A 21146-nucleotide genomic window follows, 5' to 3' on the forward strand; every position below is an offset into this window, starting at 1 on the left:
TGTTGTTAAGACCATGTTGGAGCAAGATCCTTTTCTGACAACATCAGAGATCGCAGAAAGGCTTAATTCAGCTCAGCAAACCATTTCGGACCATATTCGGAAGATAGGATTGGTGTGGAAATATTCAAGATGGGTGCCACATAAATTAAGTCAGAAGAATTTGGATGATCGAGTTGTCATATGCACATCTCTGCTTGCTCGGAACAAAATCGAGCCCTTCTTGAACCCGATGATAACTGGGGATGAAAAGTGGGTTACCTACAAAAACATCGTAAGGAAAAGGGCATATTGTGAACCCAGAATACCTAGCCCTTCCACCTCTAAACCAAATTTGACTCTGAATAAGAGAATGTTGTGTATATGGTGGGACATTAGAGGACCAATACATTATGAGCTTTTAAAACCGAACAAAAACCTCAATTCAGAGAAGTATTGTCAGCAACTGGATAATTTAAAGACAGCAGTCCAAGAAAAGAGGCCGGCGATGTTCAATAGGAAGAACATCATACTGCATCATGATAATGCCAGGTCACATGCTGCTTTGGGGACTCGTCAAAAAGTTGCAGAACTAGGCTGGGAAATTCTGTCGCATCCACCATATTCCCCGGACTTAGCACCCTCCAACTATCACTTGTTTTTGTCCTTACAAAATTTTTTGAAGGGCAAAAAATTCATAAATGAAGAAGATATCAAACAAGCACTGGTTCAATTTTTCGCATCAAAAGATAAAACATTTTTCAAAAATGGGATATACAAATTGCCCTCACGCTGGCAAGAAATCATTAATAATAATGGCAATTATATTATTTAATAAAGTTTATTGACGGTAAGATAAATTTGTATTTTGTTTTATTCCAAAAACGAACAGAACTTTCCGGTAGACCGTATATTTTTTTTTTATTAAAGATTTGTCTGCAAGCCAGATGCAGCCATCAAAAAAGCCATATCTGGTTGGCTCAGCGGTAGAGCGTCGGCCTGGCGTGCGGAGGACCCGGGTTCGATTCCCGGCCAGGGCACACAGGAGAAGCGCCCATTTGCTTCTTAACCACCCCCTCCTTCCTCTCTCTCTCTCTTCCCCTCCCGCAGCCTAGGCTCCACTGGAGCAAAGATGGCCCGGGCGCTGGGGATGGCTCCTTGGCCTCTGCCTCAGGCACTAGAGTGGCTCTGGTCGCGGCAGAGCGACGCCCCAGAGGGGCAGAGCATCGCCCCCTGGTGGGCGTGCCAGGTGGATCCCGGTCGGGCGCATGCGGGAGTCTGTCTGACTGCCTCCCCGTTTCCAACTTCAGAAAAATACAAAAAAAAAAAAAAGCCACATCTGGCTCGCGAGCCACAGGTTCCCAACCCCTAAGCTAAACCCTGAGAAAACTGAAACTATTTTTTTCTTCTTTGAGGGAGTGGGTAGGAACAGAGAAATGCCTCTAGTGGAAGAAAGGGCTCAGCAAAGCCATGAACACCCACAAGGAGACGTGAGGTTGTCCGCCAAACAGCAGTGGCTATACAGCGCCAGCCTTCTACTGCCCACAGCTCAGCGCAGACACCAGGGATCAGCCAGGGCCACATCACACAGACTCCGAATCAGAGCTGAACTACAGCCCATGAGCCGCATACAACCCCCTGAGGCCATTTATCTCCCCCCCATCCCGCCACACTTCCGGAAGGGGCACCTCTTTCATTGGTGGTCAGTGAGAGGAGCACTGTATGTGGCGGCCCTCCAACGGTCTAAGGGACAGGGAACTGGCCCCCTGTGTAAAAAATTGGGGGACCCCTGGCTGAGAGCATCCAGCAGTGTCCTGAGGAGCAGCAGAAACTTAGCCTGGCTTTAGGAAGATTAATTTCTCAGCATGCTCGACCTCTCACAGTCAACCAAGTCCAGGAGCAGAACGTGTGGATTCTAATCGTTTACATTATAAGGCCCAGAACTGGGATGAAGTCAGTAAATAGGAGAGTAAAGTGATTTAGTATCTTAACATGATCTGCAGGGGACTGAATGGAAATGAGGATGTCTATGTTAATGGAAATTAAAAAGAAAAACCTTCATCAGAAAGGGTGCTAAAACAAGCACCGATGCACCTGGGGGGTCTTCATCAAGGTGGAAATCAAAAATCACCCGACTGAAACAGCTGAGGGGCTCCTTCTTCTGGAGGCATATTTCATGCACTCACTCAACACCAACCAACAGGACAGGCAGGGGACTCTGCACGCTCCCCACACGGTCCCGGCACTCCTACCCGTGGAGAACCTGTCACAAAGAAACCTTCCTGCTCTAGCCGAAACAGCTCTTCCATGGTTTTTTTAAAAGGTAGCAATAAAGAAATCAAAGCACCCTTATACTTTTTAAGAACAATAATAAAACAAACCAATAATAGCCTTCTGATGACACCTGGTGGCCACTTCTCATGGGAAGCTTCCAGCAGCATGTGACAGTATTTCAGGGACTTCATGTCTCTCTCATCCCTTCTCTTTTCTACATTAAGCAAGCTTGAGCCCCCTCTCCCTCCCCCCCACACACACGCACACGCACACACACTCACTGGTGTGCCGAGGCTGCCCACACAAGAAACCCCCTTATCCCTGCCCCCGCCCCACACTATCCCACCCTTCACCCCTCCTAGAGTCCCCAAAGTAGTGGAACAAGCAAGCAGTGTGAAGTCAGCACATGTTGGTGCTGAGCCAGGTGTGCAGCTAGGCAGGTGTGCGCACACAAGCAGGTGTAAAAACTCGCAGGGGATTCTGCCCTATCCCTGCAGAGTTCAAAAACGGCTGCAGTGCAGACGTCACTCAGATGCCACAGTAGGGACTCTCTTCCCCTGGAAGGACAAGAGTGGACAGGCAAGACCTCGTATAATCCTATCATGAGCTGTCACAGTGACAGCTGAGTGAGATAGGAATCAAAGCAAATTCTCAAAATCAAAAGAAAGACCTCTTTCCTCATCTACCATTTGCAACTGGGCTTTTTATTGAAACTATATTATGTCTTACCATTACGTTACTACCTAATGGAACAGAGTGCCACCACATCCACAGAGAGTCCATTCGTGAGAAATGTAACAGTACCTGTCATTACAGAACAGCAAGGTACAATCTCAGGGTAAGAACAGGTGCTGTCCTCTGTGTAAGCCTCCTTGCGCCATTCTTTCCCATGAGAAACATCCATTTGTAACTGAGAGAACAAAGTATCTGAACCTACAAATGAAAACCTCATTTTTCTATGAAAATGAATAAACTTTTCCATGACAAAAGAGCATAATTTAATAGCCTAAACACTACGTTATAGATACAGCAGAGGCAGTTTTATCACAATGGATGGGTAACATGATTGTGGTTTCTTCAGGGCATGAACACTCGTGTCCAGGAACACCTGTCCGCGTATGGTCCTGAGGATAGGCTGCAATGCATCCTACGTTGTAAGCTGGTAAATGTGTACATTTCTCTACCCAGGAAAATGCCTGTGGTGGTTTAAAGGGAGCCACAAATTCTCTGAGACTCCCTTTAAAGGGCGGAGCACGCCTCCTCCTTGGTGTGGGCTGGCCTCAGAAACATGCATGCAAGGGACAGACAGCAGTAAAGTGAGGGTGCCGCCCTGGAGACAGAGACCCTATCATGGGGCCACTCTGCTCCCTCCTGCCTCCCTCCATCTGAGGGAAGCCTGTGCCTTGTTGTGATGCAGAGTCCCCTGGGTGGGGGCCTCAGCCTCCTACTGAGCACCAGATGGGAACTGGGGGCTTCTGCCAAAGCCACAGGAAGGTCCCTCTGGGAGCAGCTCCTCCAGCCCCAGGCCCAACTTCAGATGACTGCAGCCCCTACTGAATCCTGGTGCAGCCACAGGACAGAGCAGGAGCCTAAACTGCCCAGGTATGCCTACTCCCAAACCCATGAGCCAGACACTGTCAGGTAATAAACGCTTGTTGCTTTAAACCAAGAAGTTTGGGCATAATTTGCTATGCAGCAATAAGAGACTAATACAGTAAGTACATTACTCTGTCCTTTCCACCCTGTGAAGAATAGATGTGCTCAAGTTCACCTCTCCTTTATGTATATCTTACAACTATTTCCTTTCCTATATGCTCCACCTTTATTTTTTATAACTTACTGTTTACATAGATTCTAGTGTCACCCCGAATGCATCCCCCCTCCCCCGTATTCCCCTCAACATCTCCCCTGCCCTCCTCCCGCAGCGCCCTTTAACAAGAACCTTTGGTGCCAGCACAACAGTAGTAAGGAGCGCAGGGGGAGGTTCATAAATGCTAAGTGAAGTATCCTGTTTGAAATGCACAGCTAGAGCAGGACTCCCATCAAACTTCTGTAAGATAGCACAACTTGAATAAACCAACACTTAAGATTGATGTCTTCCCCACTACCACAACCAGATCCAATACCGTTTACAATGAAAAACTGATATAATAAAATCAAGAGTTAGTAAAGGGCTGACTAATAAAGAGATGAGGAGTTTTAAATTTAGATTCACATGGAATAAAAGAAATGTCTTCATGTTTCCTGAGGAATCTCCTCATTCTGGCTGAAGACACTTTTATAGGTCCCTGGAATTGTTTAGCAACTGACCTGCCTCAGAGCTAAAAGTAGCCATCAGTTCCCTTCCAGTGAGGCCAAGAAACGTTGGCAAAGCACAATTCTGCCATTGCTCAAACCTGAAGGGCAGCCCTGCCACAAACACACAGACTGCCAGAGGATAGAGGGCAAAGACAGCACGGCTCCCTCGCCTTCCTCAGCAGGAGACCACAGGATTCACACCTGACCAAGTTTCACCCCCAGGGCATCTTATATGCCACATTTAGCTTAACCCTCAAAAGAACCATCCCCCAGCCAGAGTCCAAGGCCACGTGAAAGACAGGCAGGCTAGGACTCTGTGCTTCCAAGCCCAAATGGTCAAAGCAGGGTCAAACTATCAGATGCAGAAAAAAAATTCCTACTCAAAGCAGAAAAGAAGATTGCTTCCATTTCAGGGATACGTGTTCTCTTTCAAACACCCAATTCAATTTTACCTACAAGTCAAAAATTAAAACATTTGCTTAGGGCCCTGGCCAGTTGGCTCAGTGGTAGAGCGTCGGCCTGGCGTGCAGAAGTCCAGGGTTCGATTCCCGGCCAGGGCACACAGGAGAAGCGCCCATCTGCTTCCTCTCTGTCTCTCTCTTCCCCTCCCGCAGCCTAGGCTCCATTGGAGCAAAGATGGCCCGGGCGATGGGGATGGCTCCTTGGCCTCTGCCCCAGGTGCTAGAGTGGCTCTGGTGGTGACAGAGCGACGCCCCGGAGGGGCAGAGCATCACCCCCTGGTGGGCAGAGCGTCGCCCCCTGGTGGGCGTGCCAGGTGGATCCCAGTCGGGCGCATGTGGGAGTCTGTCTGACTGTCTCTCCCCGTTTCCAGCTTCAGAAAAAAAAGAAACAAAAAAAAGAAACAAAAAAAAAAGAAAAGATTTGCTTAGTTCTTACGTTAGAGCTAAAATAATCACTAATAAACCATACTAATAGGGATCGAACCATGGTGACCATTCTTCCATTATCAAATATTCAGTGTCTATAAAGCATTGGACTGGGATGCAGAGGACCCAGGTTCAAAACTCCAAGGCTTAAGAGTGTGCTCATCTGGCTTGAGCACAGGCTTATCTGGCTTGAGCGTGAGATCATAGACATGATCCCATGGTTGCTGGCTTGAGCCCAAGGTCGCTGGCTTGAGCAAGGGGTAACTGGCTCGGCTATAGCCCTCCAGTCAAGGCACATATAAGAAAGCAATCAATGAACAACTAAGGTGCTACAATGAAGAACTAATGTTTCTTATCTCTCTCCCTTCCTGTCTGTCTGTCCTCCCTATCTGTCCCCTCTCTCTCTTGCTGGGGGGAAATAAATATATATATATATATATATATATATATATATATATATATATATATATATATATATACACACACACACACATATACACACACATACACACACACTCTCTCTCTCTCTCTTTCTCTCTCTCTCTCCCACTATTCCAACACTACTGGTGAAAATGTATTAAAAGCAATATAAAATAAGTCATGGCACAAAAATAAACTGTAAACTTAGTTCAGCCTTCTTACTTCTTTTTTTTTTTTAAATCTTCCTACACATCAAGTACTATTTTCAAAATACATTAAAATGATCCAGTAATAAAGTTAATTTTATAACAATCGAATATCAACAACCCCTGACAAATGTACCTTGTATAGTCAGAAAGATTTTACACAAAAAGTTAAGTTAATCTATCTCCTTTCAAAAAGTATTTTTAAAATCAGGGCTTTATATCATTTCCATTTAATTGTTTTAATTATTTCAGAGGAAAAAAAATATTTTATTAGGACAGAAAAACAGGCTAAAAGAAAGGAAGAAGAGTCTATTAGCAGAGAATGGGAAAATTCGATGCCATTAAAAGCAGACACACAGAATCGCTTGTATCTTATGCCATTTGAAAAGGTTGTTTTATTTTCAGTGTAACTAATCACAATGAAACAATCTCTTCCAACTAAAGACATTATAATGAATTTTCTTTACAGCTACAGAGAAATGGGATTTGCTGTTTCACGTCAAATAGAACAGGCTGTAAAAATTCTTATTATTTATTGTAAAACATAATTTCATCTACAAAATCAGTCATGAAATATTAAACTGAAACAACAGAATATATATCCTTTACTTAATTTAGTTTAAATGGTCCAGTCACTAAAAAGGGGGGGGAGGGTGAGTACACGTGTAATAGAACCCCTACTGCCCCGTTAAGTGTTTCCATTAGACCCTTGATTTACAAGAATTTATAATGTAGCCATAAAAAGCATTCTATGATAAAAGTTAGTATACTTTTCTTAAATTTGCCTTTCATCTTTTTCAAAAGGCAAGAGAATGAAGCACACAGCATATGAATGCTGAGGAAAGGGAAGAGAGGAGAAAAAAATTAAACATACAGGGGGCCTCAGGTTACGACAGTCTCAACATACGAAGCTTCGAGTTTACAACGCTCAACCCCATAAAAATTCTAAAAAATTAAGATGTGTTACAGCTTACGCTGTTAGCACTGTACTTACTGACTACGTGGCGAACCAGTTTGGTCACGCGAGGCAGAAGAACACGCAATAATGCAGCTTATGAGTGAGAGAGGTGGCGTTCCCCCAGTGCACTCACCTACACCATTTTGGATTGTTAAAAGCCAAAGTGTTCCATTTGTGTTGCCTTTTTGGCAACTTTTTGGCACTTATCATGGCTCCTAAATGAAAAAGTCAAGCCCTGGCCGGTTGGCTCAGTGGTAGAGCGTCGGCCTGGCGTGCAGAAGTCCAGGGTTCGATTCCCGGCCAGGGCACACAGGAGAAGCGCCCATCTGCTTCTCCACACCCCCCCCTCCTTCCTCTCTGTCTCTCTCTTCCCCTCCCGCAGCCGAGGCTCCATTGGAGCAAAAGATGGCCGGGGCGCTGGGGATGGCTCCTTGGCCTCTGCCCCAGGCGCTAGAGTGGCTCTGGTCACGGCAGAGCGACGCCCCAGAGGGGCAGAGCATCGCCCCCTGGTGGGCAGAGCGTCGCCCCCTGGTGGGCAGAGCGTCGCCCCCTGGTGGGCGTGCCGGGTGGATCCCGGTTGGGCGCATGCAGGAGTCTGTCTGACTGTCTCTCCCCGTTTCCAGCTTCAGAAAAATACAAAAAAAAAAAAAAAAATTTAATAAAGAAAAAGTCAGAGTCTTCAGATGGTAGAGTGCTTCAAAGAAGAGGAAAACCATCATGATGGACGTCAGAGGTACTGGCATCACTTGGAGAGGAGTTGTCTGCTGAGCATCTCATTCAGCTGGAGAAGCAGCTGATTGAAGAGGAAGAGACAGAAACCCCAGAATCCAAGAGATTGCCACCAAGGGTTGGCAGGTTTTTCTGTGGTAGATGGGATGGCAAAACTTCAGGCTGAGCACCCCAGCGATGACAGATTCAGTAGGGTCTACAGAGCTGTGATGGCTGTACAATGCTATAGGCAGATTTTGGAAAAGACTTCATCAACCTTCCAGACAAGCCTGAAACAACTCTTCAAGAAGGTAGAGAGGCCCGAAACAGACCCTGTACCCTCTACATCAGCTGCTTCTCGAGCTGAAACACCTGTAGTGCAGGTAGAACCATCTCCAGCATCTCCTGCATGTTCCTTAGGCAATCCTGACTCACCTGACCCAGTATCTCCAGCACCTTCTGCAGGTTCTCCTGCCTCTCCAGCTTCCTCCTCCCAATTGGTCCCCCTCTCTCCCACCATGCAACACCCCTTCCAGGGTGCAAGCCAACCAGAGGAATAAAGGTAAGGAACTTTTTTAGTCTCATATTTTGTCATTTTTTCTGCTACTACAGTACAGTGCACTGTACAGTATATTTATGTCCTTTTCCTTTTTCTGTGGCTTAGTTGTGTTTTTATGTTCTAGATCAGGGGTATCAACCTTTCTATACCTACCGCCCACTTTTGTATCTCTGTTAGTGGTAAAATTTTCTAACCGCCCATCAGTTCCACAGTAATGGTGATTTATAAAGTAGGGAAGTAACTTTACTTTATAAAATTTATAAAGCAGAGTTACAGCAAGTTAAAGCATATAATAATAATTACTTACCAAGTACTTTATGTCGGATTTTCGCTGTTTGGCAGAATAAATCTTTATAAAACAACTTACTATAGTTAAATCTATCTTTTTATTTATACTTTGGTTACTCCACTACCACCCACCATGAAAGCTGGAACACCCACTAGTGGGCGGTAGGGGCCAGGTTGACTACCACTGTTTTAGATTATTATTTTACAATTGTGTTGGGATAGGTAAGTGACTTAGGCGAGGGTGTGTTTCGACTTACACCAAAATTCGGGTTACGTCACTGTCATAGGAACAGAACTGTGTCATAACCTGAGGGCCCCCTGTAATTAATTTACACTGAAATTTTTAAACAGTGTTGAAAAAGAATATTAAGGTACAAGTAAGAAGGGCTTTGTTTTCATCCCAGCTGTACCAACAATATGTGTAGTACATGGGGTAACCATGTAAATTTTTGGAGGGCCAGTTTCCTTGTTTGGAAACTGGGAGGAAGGACCAAGATTCATAAATCCAATGAGAAAAAATAGATAATAAGAAATTGCTGAACACTCAATCAATAGAAAAATGTATTCTCAAGAATAAATTTGTTTTTTCATTCCAGTAGAAAAAGAGGAAGAAAATGGGTAGTTCCAGTAGAAAAAGAGGAAGAAAATGGGTAGTTCCAAAATGTACTTCTAGGGAAACATAATTTTTTAAAAAAATCTAAAGACATGTTCCACGATGTTCTTGCTTAGAGATTGTTTAGGTCCACTGAGAAGAGATGGAAGACAACAGCTAATCAAAAGAACTGTAGGAAAAAAAAGACTAAATTACTATTTTTGGAAGAAATCAGGAAAACACTATAATTCCAAATGTCAATAAGCTAACATATAATGTAAAATTATCAAGCCTTATATGGACTATAAATTATTAGGTATCAAAGATCTGAATGTTAAGAAAGTATATTTAGAAAGGAAAACTTCAATATTAAAATTTTAAAATATAGTTCTAATAAAGTCCATTTATATAATAAGGTTAATAGTCCTTTTTTTCCCCTCTGGGTGGTAAAATTATAGATATTTTTTCTTCTTTCTGGTACTTTTCTGCACTTTTCAAAATATAATATTTTTTTTTAATTCTCTACACACGGTTGAAGTAATGTAAAATAATGACTCTCAAGAAAGAAAGACATTCCTAAGGTAGAAAATATACTTATAACTATGGTTCCTGGACTAAACTCAAAATCAAAACAAGTAAAAAAGAAAGTTAGAAGTTGACTTATAACAGGCACAGATGCTTAGGAGCTAATTTTGGTCAAATCACCCAGGCACACCTCTGGCTCATGAGACCTCATACTAACCTCAAGAATGGAGGGCCCTGTCATGGCCAAGTAGCTCAATTGATTAGAGCTTTGTCCCAATATGCCCAGATTGCAAGTTTGATGCCCAGTCAGGGTGCATATAAGCATCAACCTATGAATGCATCAATGAGTAGAACAATTAATTGGTTTCTCTCTCTCTTTCCCTTCTTTTCTCTCTAAAATCAATAAATTAAAAAACAAAAACACCAAAAAGCACAAAAACAACAACAAAAAATAAAGAATGGAGGGTCCCAGCAGGGTAGTTCAGTTGGTAAGAGCGTCATCCCAGTACATCAAGGTTGCGTGTTCGATCCCCATCTGGGCACATACAAGAATCAACCAATGAATGCAAAAATAAGTGGAACAACAAATTAATGTTTCTGTCTCTCTCCCCCTCAAATCAAATGTAAAAAAAAAAAAACAACAAACAAAACTTTAAAAAAGTGGAGGGAGCCTGACTGGTGGTGGCACAGTAAATAGAGGGTTGACCTGGGACACTGAGGTCCCAGGTTCAAAACCCTGAGGTTGCCGGCTTGCGCATGGGATCACAAACATGATCCCAAGGTCATAGACTTGAACCCAAATGTCACTGTTTTGAAGGTCAAGGTTGCTGACTTGAGCCCAGGGTTGCTGACTTGAGCAAGGAGTCACTAGCTCAGCTTGAGCCCCCTGGTCAAGGCACATATAAGAAGCAATCAATGAACAACTAAAGTGATGCAACTAGGAGTTGATGATTCCTCATCTCTCTCCCTTCCTGTCCCTCCTTCTTGCAAATAAAAAAGGAGGCTGAAGAGACATTAAGACTGCTCCCAGACTGGACCCTGAGATGGCAGGGAAAATGCTATTAGGGCATTTTAAGGTCAATTGACAACAAGTACTATGATGGTTAATTTTGTGTCAATTTGACTGGGTTAAAGCCTGTCCAGAAAGCTGGTAAAACATTACTGGGTGTGTCTGTAGGGTGTTTCTGGAAGGGATAAGTATTTGAATTGGTAGACTGAGTCAAGAAGATTGCCCTCCCCATCCTTAATCTGTTGAGGGCCCTGGAACAGAACAAAAAAGTGAGAAGCATCAACTCACTATATTTCACTTAGTTGTTCCACTTAGTTGTGTACTCACTGATTACTTCTCTTATAGGTCCTGACCACGAGTCGAACCTGCAACCTCTAGCACTCTGGGTGCATGCTTTACCCACCAAACCACCCAGCCGGGGCCAAAGATTCTTAACAAAAACCGTTTGCTCTCACTTTTTGAAAGACTATAATTTCTACTACCTCTCCTTGAATGATCTAAATTTCCAGATCTATTCTTAAAAGTACATTACTACCTTTGTTTAATTCTAATGGCTTTATAATTAGATGCACTCTTATAACTGTGACTCCTCATTCTATAACTGAATCAATAATTACGTATCAAGCTCTGATCCATCCCTCACAATCAGCAGAAATTACACGTGAATTGTACACTTCAAAAGAAGTGGTTTATTGCCTGTCCTCGGTTTAAAACACAACTTCCACTATAGTCAGTGACAGTCATGCTGGGCTTTGGTTACACTGGAAGATTATACTAGAATTACTCTAACTAGGTCAAACAATGTCTTTTCCCTACTGGGCTTCTTATTACCTTACTTATTTTTATTTAAAGCTATTTGGGTGTTTTTAATGTAAGAAAAAAGCATGGCATATAAGAGAGAGAAGTATAACCATCAAACCCATGGAAAAGCACCCAGAATTAAGGCAAATTGCTCAGCTTTACAAACGCAGCAGACACTGGAGAGCTGCAACACTTACAATCTGTGTGAAGAAGCCCACACTTCCCAGCTGCCCACGGGGGCTCCAACCAGCATTCCCAGTGTCTGACATTCAGAACCCTGCTCTGCAAGAACTCTCCCAGTCACCATCTTCCCAGTCAGGGCTGACTCCGGCCCTCAGTGAGGCATGTGCAGAATCCATTCGGCTTTCCTTCTGCAGAATATTTAACTCCAGTTTAGGAATATAAGACAATTCATCCATTCTCCTATGACGGACACTGCTTCCAGCTTTAACAAACTGTGCAACTTTGAGCATTCTTGTATAAGTCTCTGGGCACTCATGTGCAGAAAATTCTCCAGGCAGTGAGTGGTGTGCCAATTTTAGAATGCATCAAATCACCTGCACAGCTTGTTGAGACTAAAAGCTGTCCCATCCCCAAAGTTTTCCATTCTGTTGGTCTGGGGTGGGACCCAAAAATCTGCATTCCTAACAGGTTCCCTTAAAATGCTGGGAATACCATTTAGAAGCACTGCTCTAGGATAAAGACTTAGGGGTGGGATCACTGGGTCAAAGAGCACATGCATCTTTACCTTCACTAGGTAATTCCAAAGTTACTGTACCATTTTACACCCCCCACCTGCTGTGTAAGCATTGCAACTGTTACATACCTTCCAAGCATAGTCTTTCAAGCATATATTTACATTGTTGCCAAGCTAATGTGTACAGAAACTATATACTATTTCGATCCTAATTTACGTTTCCCTAATTAATGACGCTGAGAATCCTTGCATTCAGGTTTCCTCTTGTGTGACATGCCTACTTGGGTCATTTGCCCATTTCTGTTGTTCTTATTGATTTGTTAGTCACCCTCTTGGATTCTATTATCGGTAATATGTCCTGAAAATACCAAATTCTCACTTGTGAATTGTCTGTTCACTTTCCTGGTTTTATTTAATAAACACAAATGGCCAATATTGTTGTCAAACTTACCAATCTTTTTTTTTTTTAGATTCTATTTATTGCTTTGAGATACAATGAGAATGAGAGAGAGAGAGAGAGAGAGAGAGAGAGAGAGAGAGAGATGGGAGGAAGAGCAACAAGCATCAGCTCATAGTAGTTGCTTCTCATATGTACCTTGACTGGACAAAACGAGGGTTTTGAACCGGCAACCTCAGCATTCCAGGTGGACGCTTATCCACTGCGCCACCACGGGTGGGAGAACCAATCTTTTCCTTTATGGTTTGTACCTTCTGTGATCGGTTTAAATACCTCTTCCCTGCATCAGTCAGACAACTACTGTCCTACATTGTCTTCCACAAGTTTCATTTTGCCTTCCATATTCAAGCCTTTAATTGATGACTTTTGCAGCTGATATTTTGTGAATTATGTAGTTGATTCTGTGAATAATGTGAATTAGAAATGTATCCTGTTCTCAAAAAGGTTCCTGTTTGTTAACGGCCACAGATATCACCATTGGTAAGGAGGATACAAATAGGGCTCCAAGTGAAATACTGAGTAGGTGTTAACCACAGCACTGAGGTCTGTTCTGCTCTCTCTCTCTCTCTGATGCAAACACAACACTGCAAAATTTGGAAGGGTATTAGCAAATTAGTCAGCCCACAATCCCCACTCTGGGAGTATTCCTTGGAAACATACAACAACAAAAACCCACAATTTAATCTTATTCAAAAAAAATAAATAAGTTCAGCGTTGGGGAAAGCGGGGGTAGATGGGCAGCCTCAACAGTACTGGCTGAGCTATAAATCTCTACAACCGTTCGAGAGAGTCGTTTTGTAATATCTGTAACAGAAGCCTTAAACTATGTATCTTCTTTGAGCTACAGTGACTTTTCACAGAATGTATCTTAAGGAAATAGCTGGACAAAATTTCAGGATATTCACCGGGGACGTCTTGATGACAGAAACAACGGGAAACAACCTACTAGCCCACGATGCAGGGGGGTGTAGGGGAAGCTGTGTGTGCAGGCGACCACACTCAGCGCCCTGCAGATCACACAGCAGGCACACTGTGGGAGGATGTGCACAATACTCAGGGAACTTACAAAGGCAGGTAACAAAATACACATCAAACACGCATTTATTCACAAATATTTATTGAGTGCCTATGTGTGCCAGGTACCAAGCAAGGCACTGGTAAACAAAATCAGATCGGCCCCCTGCCTCTAAGGAGCTTACAAGCTTTAGCGGGACACAGACCAGATAAATGTCTTCCAGTTTACTCCGGTGGGGATAGTAACGGCACCACCTTTGAAAAGTGAGACAGTCTGTATGAGTATGCATGTAATGATCGCACATTTCATCAGCACAGCCCACAGAGAGAACACATCTGCTCCATGGACTAGTGAGTAAGTAAGCAAGTCCTCATGCAACTGCCTTGTGAGGAACTAAACAGGATTCATCTCTATAAAATGCTCTGGGTAGAGATTAAAGAAATTCACAGTTATGAAAAACCATACACTGGCAGGCAGGTGTAAGACAGATCACACAACAGCAGCAAAAGCACTGGGGCAAACAGCGCCCACTGCTGCCAGCTCAGAACCAACACTGACCAACTTCAAGTCCAAGTTCCTGAGCAAATACCTGCTCTTCCACTGCCCACTCCTCTATCCTCCCCTCCTCCGTGTGGGTGTGATGAACAACACTGAGGCCTCCCCAAATACAAAATAGTTCACAGTTAATATCAGCTTCAGGGGACTCTGACATCATGTTGTCGTTTTTTAAACTCCTGCCCCAAAATCAGCCGAGTTATGAGGCACATTAATTACAACAGGAAAAATTTCCCGTTCTGAGTACAGAGGTATCAGATACCGCTTCAACCAGGGGACCAAGGTGAGCATTCACCAAGTCAATGCAGAGGCAAGCACAGCATCACTACCGTGGTGTGCTGGCCAAAAATGCTTACCCCTCAATTTAATCAAGAAGGCAATCAGACAGATCCAGACCAAGGGACATTCTACAAAACAACTGACCAGTATTCTTCAAAAGGTCATAAAAGGTTAAAAAAAAATCTGATAGGAACTGTCACGACTGAAAGACACTAGTGAGACAGGAGAACTAAATGCAATGCAGGATACTGGGCTTGGCTCCTGGGCCAGAAAAAAAGGACACCAGCAGCAGAACTTGAATAAAGACTTTATTTTTTTTTAATAACCCTTATTTTTTTTATTTATTGACTTTAGCAATGAGAGAGAAAGGGAGAAAGAGATACAGGAACATAGATCTGCTCCTGTTTGTGCCCTGACCAGGGATCAAACCAGCAATCTCTGTGCATGGATGACGCTCTAACCAACTGAGCTATCTGGACAGGGTGAATAAAAACTAGATTGATTGGGCAACTCTCTGGATTCAATGACTGCACCATGAAAATAGAAGATGGTAAGAAAGGGGGGGCTGGTAGAAAGGTGTATACCAATTTCCTCGACTATTTTTGCAACGTTTTAGATTCTAAAATTATTTCAAAGTAGAAAGTTTATAAAAATCACTTTGGATGAATAATAAAAAGTTTTAGGATACCACTCATTCACTCAACATAAAAATACACTATCTCCTTGTAACTGTACTAAAAAAAAAAATCCCAACAATTACAACTAAGGCTTAGGTTTGAATAAACTGTCATTATTCAATAAAATCTTGCAGTTGGAATAATCTAGGAGCAAAGTGCCTTTCCTAGGACAGTGCAATGTCTCCAGATAAATAAACTACCTTCTTTTTCCCCTTACTCATTTTTAATTGAATTCAATTTACATTTCTTTGTACCTGCTATGGGCATGTAACTGTAGTAGGGCCTCAGAGATTTTGAGACCGAAGAAAGGATCATTTTAGGGTACAAGTAACAGAGAAATGCATCAAGTAGCAAAACTGGAAGCTATTTTTCACTGCTATACAATCTAGCAATGAACCTGGACACCCTTTCCACTGTCAGTGTTTGTAAGACTGAGGGCCCTCATAGCTCAGTGTCCCCTTCAACTGTAACATGGTTCTGACTTCTAGAATTATCTCCAAAAATTATCCTTAAAAATGTCAAAATGAATTTCTCGGAAAAATACTCATACTCCATTTCTAGTCTTTTTTTTTTTTCATCTAATCATTTTGATGTTGGTGTACTACTGTTTGTAACCCAAAATTTTAAAACATGATTCTCTGACTACCAGGAAAAGGTTAGGTTGGCATAAACCCATGGAGGCTAACTTACTCTCCTCTTATGAGAGATCAAAAGCAGTATCGTGTAAGGCCACATTTCTCCAAGAAACGTCATCTCAGAGCCAGTGGCTTCAACAGAACCCAGGAACTTGTCGGAAATGCAGATTCTCAGTCCCAGCCCAGACCTGCTGAATGAGCCTCTGTGGAGGCCCAGCATGTTTCCACAAGCCCCCAAGAGAACCAACCCCCCCCCAAGGGAACCCTGCTGCACCTCAAGTGGAAGAGCCACTGGGCAAAGAGCAGAAAGGCCAGCCTGCAAACCGGGGAGCCCGACTCTAATCATTGCTCTACCACTAACCTCTGCGATGAATTCATCACTTCGCCTCGGTGGGGCTCAGCCTTCCTTCCTATCAGACAACGAGGGGTCTGGAATGACCCGTGCCAGTCCTCACGTCCTCACTGATACCTCTGCGAGGCCACGCATTCCTATGAGGCCTGAAATCACCACCGTGTCACCACATATTTCCTTCATCCAAATGAACCAAAATGTCTTCACCCCTTGGTCTCCGAGTCATACTTAACATATTGAAAAGAATTTATTTAAAATAAAAGTGTTTGCTTTAATAAAAGCCATACAAACACTAATTTTAGTGTCCTAGATTGAAGTCATAAACCCCAAAGTAACATAGTTGGGGGCGGGGAAGAAGATAAGGTCATGATGACTGGCTGCCAAATGTGGGATCAGTATCCTTCTAAGAGAAAGACAAACCCAAGTTCTCTCTTGCTCTCTGCCACGAGAAGGCACAGCAAAAAGATGGTCATCTGCAAGCCAGGAAGGGCCCTCACCAGGATCCTGCACCTGATCTTGTACTTCTCAGCCTCCAGAACTGTGAGAAAGAAATGTCTGTGTTGCAGCCACCTGGGCTATGGTTTCTTGTTACAGTAGCCCAAGCTGACTAGGACACTCACTCCAATGTCTCCGGTTGTGTGGGAATTTAACACTGATTACAGTTCAGAACTGTGCCATGTGGCCAGCCACAAAAAGTACTTAACAAAAATAAGAAAAATAAATAATTTAAAACTGTATAGCTCTAGAAATTCCCATTACTGAATAAGAAACACAGTTTCACTTAATCTCCTATTCACAGATTTATATACAGGGATTGTTCTCACAAACCGGGATACGGGCAAAACAAATCTCCGAGGAGTGGAGGCAATCACATCATAAGAGTCTGCTTTATAAATGTTAGAGAGATCTCCCCTAATAAAACCTAATAAGGGTGACTTTTGCAAGAAATATCCCATAAAGCAAGTGACTACCCACTAACCCTTGAGCCCTCCCTCAAGTAAACCAACTCTCCCCCCTCCCAGGCGGTCAGAGGCCCTGTCCTCTGTGCTCCAGGCCCCCTGTGCAGCCCTTTCCCAGGGGCATCACAAGTGTTTATGTAGCTGTGTCCTCACCCAGGCCTGGCAGTCCCCTAGTGCAGTAGTTTCCTCTCCCCAGCACCCAGAATGGTGTCTGGCATAAAGCAGGAACCAATATTTGTTGAAGTGGAGTCACTCTACTGAATACCAGTGAAACTTTTTGTCCTATCTCACAGCTTTTCTGTAAATATTAAATTATCCCCCCCCCCCCAAAAAAAGAAATTTTTAAAGGCACCAGTAGCAATAGTTGACGGCAACAATCACGGTTGCCTTACCTGTCCTTCAGGAAGATATTAGCTACAAGAGAGCCCTGCGTGGTGTTTTCAGACATGCCAGCAGGAGCCTGTAATTTCACGTGTAGCAAACTTGAAAAAGAATGAATAAGGAACATCTGAGGTTTGCATCCTTATGTTCATTTTGGTCCAATTATTCCAACTGGTTCTTATTTGGCAAAAAAAAAAAAAGGGGGGGGGGGAGTAGGGTAGTAATTCCTACAAGGACGCTGTGCCAAATGAAACAACAGACCTGGTACATATCAGATGGGTTCTCCTACGATGTTCTTAATTCCACAGAGGTGAGTGCCTTTCTCTCTAAACACGGTGTTGCCGCTGGCCCCGCACCTCGCCGCTGAGCAGGTGCACACGGCGCCCAGGTGCACGCCGAGACCAGGTGCACGGGTGACCAGGTGCACTGGCGTGGGCTGTAAAATCACACCCAGATCCATCACCATCAGGGCTGCGGTGACCCACAGACAAGAGAAACCCTACACGTGTGCGCAACTGACGCCCGCGCCGCCGCCACGTCCTGCTCAGTGAGGACAGGACACTGCCTGCCCAGCGAGACGCCCAGGCCGGTCAACGCCCCGCGCGGCCGGCAGGGGTCGGCGCTCCGGGCGCGCGCGGGGCAGAGCGGCGGGGAGCGGAGCGGCGGCCGAGGCGGCCCAGGCGGCGTGCATCCCCCCCGGGGTCCGGGCCGGGGTCCCTGACAGAAGGAGGCCGAGCGGCCGCCGCGCTGTCCGGGCGGCCGGGACACCGAGGGAGCGGGCGGGCGGGCGGACGGTAAGCAACGCCCCGAGCCGCCTCGGCGCTGACAGCCCAGCGCCGCGGGGAGCCGAGGCCCGGCGGCGGGGCGGGGCGGGGCGGGGACGGGGACGGAGGCGGCAGGGCGGCGGCGCGGCCCGCGGGCGTGTGAGCGGCGAGTCTGGGCGGCGTCGGGAGGGACCGGCGAGCGGGAGGGGCGGAGGTGGGGGAAGAGGGAGGAGGAAGAGCGAAGGGCCCTGGCGGGGCTCCCGCCCTGCAGCCGCCGGCGCCCCGGCCCCCAAGCCACCGCCCCCAGGCCCCGCGTTGACGCTGGACGGTCTCCGCCTCCAAACCCCCCGCCCCGGCCAGACAGTAACTCACCTGTTTGCCGACAGGATCGCTCCTGCTCGCCCCTACGACTGACTCCTCCGGCTCACCGTCTTCCCTCTGGGAGGAAAGGGCGGGACTTCCTGCCTTTCTGTTGAGCGAGTTCCGGCGGCTCCCAGGACGTCTCCGTCGTGGGCCGATCGCCGGAGACTACGACAAAAAACAAAACAACAAAAAAAAAAAAACCAGCATCTCGAGATTGGCTTTAGTAAAACCCACGTCGAGTTCCCTTTTCTTCCCTCGGGTGGCGAACGGACCCCTGTCTCGTTTTGTTATCGGTCCATCAACTCTTGCCGGAAGTCACTCGGAGATGGAGCCGGAAGTCCCGCTCCGAGAGGGAAACGGAAAGCCGAAGGAGTCAATCTGAAGACGGGCAGGCGGTCGTAGGGCTGGCCGGCTGGCGGCGTCTGATCTGAAGGGCCACGGGGAACCACCGAGGTTCCCCGAGCGGGTTCCTCCCGGGCGGCCGCGCCGCTTCCGCCTCTCCTGTGTCTCCTCACTCCACCCCGTAGCCCGCCCGACCGCCATGAAGAACACTGAGGGCCACTCGGGGAGGAACGGACGAGCACCGGGCGGTGCAGGGCCGCTGCGGCCAGTGGGGGCGGACGGCCGCTGCCCTGGGCCCGGACCCGGACCCGGCCCAGGTGGTACCTGGCGCCTGGGAGGCCTGCGTGCAGAGAGGCCCGCGCTCGTGCCGCCGAGCCAGACGCGTGCGCACCCGCGGATGGAGCGGGACCCTCTCCTGTGACACTGCGCCGGGGTCCCCGCCGTCCCCCGCGCAGGGAACCGGGCTCGGCGGCGGTGCCGCGGGGCAAGGAGAGCCGGAGACGCCCGGGGTGATGGAACACGGTCTTGCGGGGACTGTGTGTGAACATGAACGGCTCAGAGATGGACCGAGGAAGATACAAGGCATGGCCGGGCTCAGGGGGCGCAGCCCCTCGCCCCTTGGGCAGGACCTCCCGCGGAGCTCAGGACCCTGGGAGGAGGAGGACCACGCGCTGGAAGAGAGCGACGATAACGGCACCGCATCGAGGAAGGGACGGGGTCTCCCCCGGGGGGGCCACTTATGAAGAGTATTATTAGTGCATCGTGTGTAGGCCCAGGGGCATCTGTTCCATGATCAAGAAGGTATTTAGGAAGATCAGGGAATAATGGGATTCCGAAGGCATGCCTTAGGAGAGTCGTGGTAGGCCTTCTACCCTCCTGGTCTCTTCAAGGCCAGTTTCAGCTCCCATGCTATTTAAGTTAGAATAGGGAGTGAGCAGAGAGAACTTTGTCGACCTTCCCTGATGGAATTTTGGTGATCGTCCACGTTGGATTCTCAGGTCATCCAGAGTGGGAAATGGCAACTGAGGAACTTCAGCCTTCCCACAATCACACAGCTAGTAAAAGTGGGACTTGGCTGTGAATTCCAGTCAGCCTTTCTCTCTACCATGCTGACTCAGGAATAGTCCACTGAAAGTTGTAGACAGACATGGATAACATGTCTCAGAACAGGTGCCCAGCTTGTCAATGTTGTATTTATTTTATTAACCAACATTTATTAGGTGCCTATTGAATAAAAGATAAAATCTTTAAAAGAAAAAAAGATAAAACTAGATTTTGTCTTCAGATGTTTTCCCTGAAATTTACTTGAAAATGTAGTGCTTATTAATACAGTCTTTTAATATCTAATTCAACAGTTAGTTTTGTATGACAAGGTGATCTATCAATTTCTACCCAACAATAGTAACTAACACAATTCTCCATATGGATTAGGCATTCCCTTGGTCTCCAGGTGATGAATCTTGCTACCTTTCTCGCCTTGGGTGTTTAGTTAACATTTCATCTTCATTGTTTGAGCAGTGAAATAAAATCTGAGTTTAATTATATGTTCCTTCATTTCATTACTTTGCTGAGACAGGACCATTATATCATAATGTGACCTTTAAGGAATGCACTTTAACCTCATTTTCCTTGTATGTAAAAAGAGTCATTTAGGGTAGGGTTCCCTTCTCTTGAAATTCCATTAATAGAAGTTCTAAAATTTCTGAATCATAGTACATAATTGGGTCTAATACTATCACTCTTATTAAAGGACTTTTTCCATTAGAAAATACTAATAGCTATTTCATGCAGTGCTCTTAGAATAACCCAAGAATATAGGAACATTTTGATAATGTTTTGTGTCAGGAAATTTCATATATATAAACGAAGCCCCAAGGTTAATTTCTATAACCCTTATGAAATTTAAATATATACTATAGTTATATTAATAATTACGTTTATATTACAAATATTTTTAAATATATGTAGAACCTTGGAGTTTTTTTAAAGGTATTTCTCCACACACGTTTATGTAGGCACAGAACAAGAATTTGTAATTTATTATTACAGGGTTGCTATAAAGCAAGAGTAGTCCAACACTTCTCTGACTTGTCTAGCTGTTAAAGGGACGGAGGCGCCAGGGACAGGTGGCCATACAACTTTCCTGGGCTAAGATGGCAGACAAGCCAA

The 21146-nt window shown here is 45.4% G+C and overlaps 1 protein-coding gene across 2 annotated transcripts in view; it reads right to left on the reverse strand.

Annotated features, from left to right (window-relative positions):
- The window catches only part of ZNF407 (zinc finger protein 407), a 427510-nt gene extending 408760 nt beyond the window's left edge, over positions 1–18750 (reverse strand). Inside the window, exon 1 of one of the 2 annotated variants that reach the window (XM_066352233.1) lies at positions 18645–18750. The gene's annotated coding sequence lies outside the window, so the exon portion shown is untranslated. Of the gene's footprint in view, positions 1–17769; positions 17853–18644 lie in introns of those variants that run through there. The other variant, XM_066352234.1, reaches the window with a different exon arrangement.
- Positions 18751–21146: the final 2396 nt, after the last annotated feature.

The sequence above is a fragment of the Saccopteryx leptura genome, chromosome 11 (genome assembly GCF_036850995.1).
Source record: "Saccopteryx leptura isolate mSacLep1 chromosome 11, mSacLep1_pri_phased_curated, whole genome shotgun sequence".
In the NCBI taxonomy this organism is placed as follows: Eukaryota; Metazoa; Chordata; class Mammalia; order Chiroptera; family Emballonuridae; genus Saccopteryx; species Saccopteryx leptura.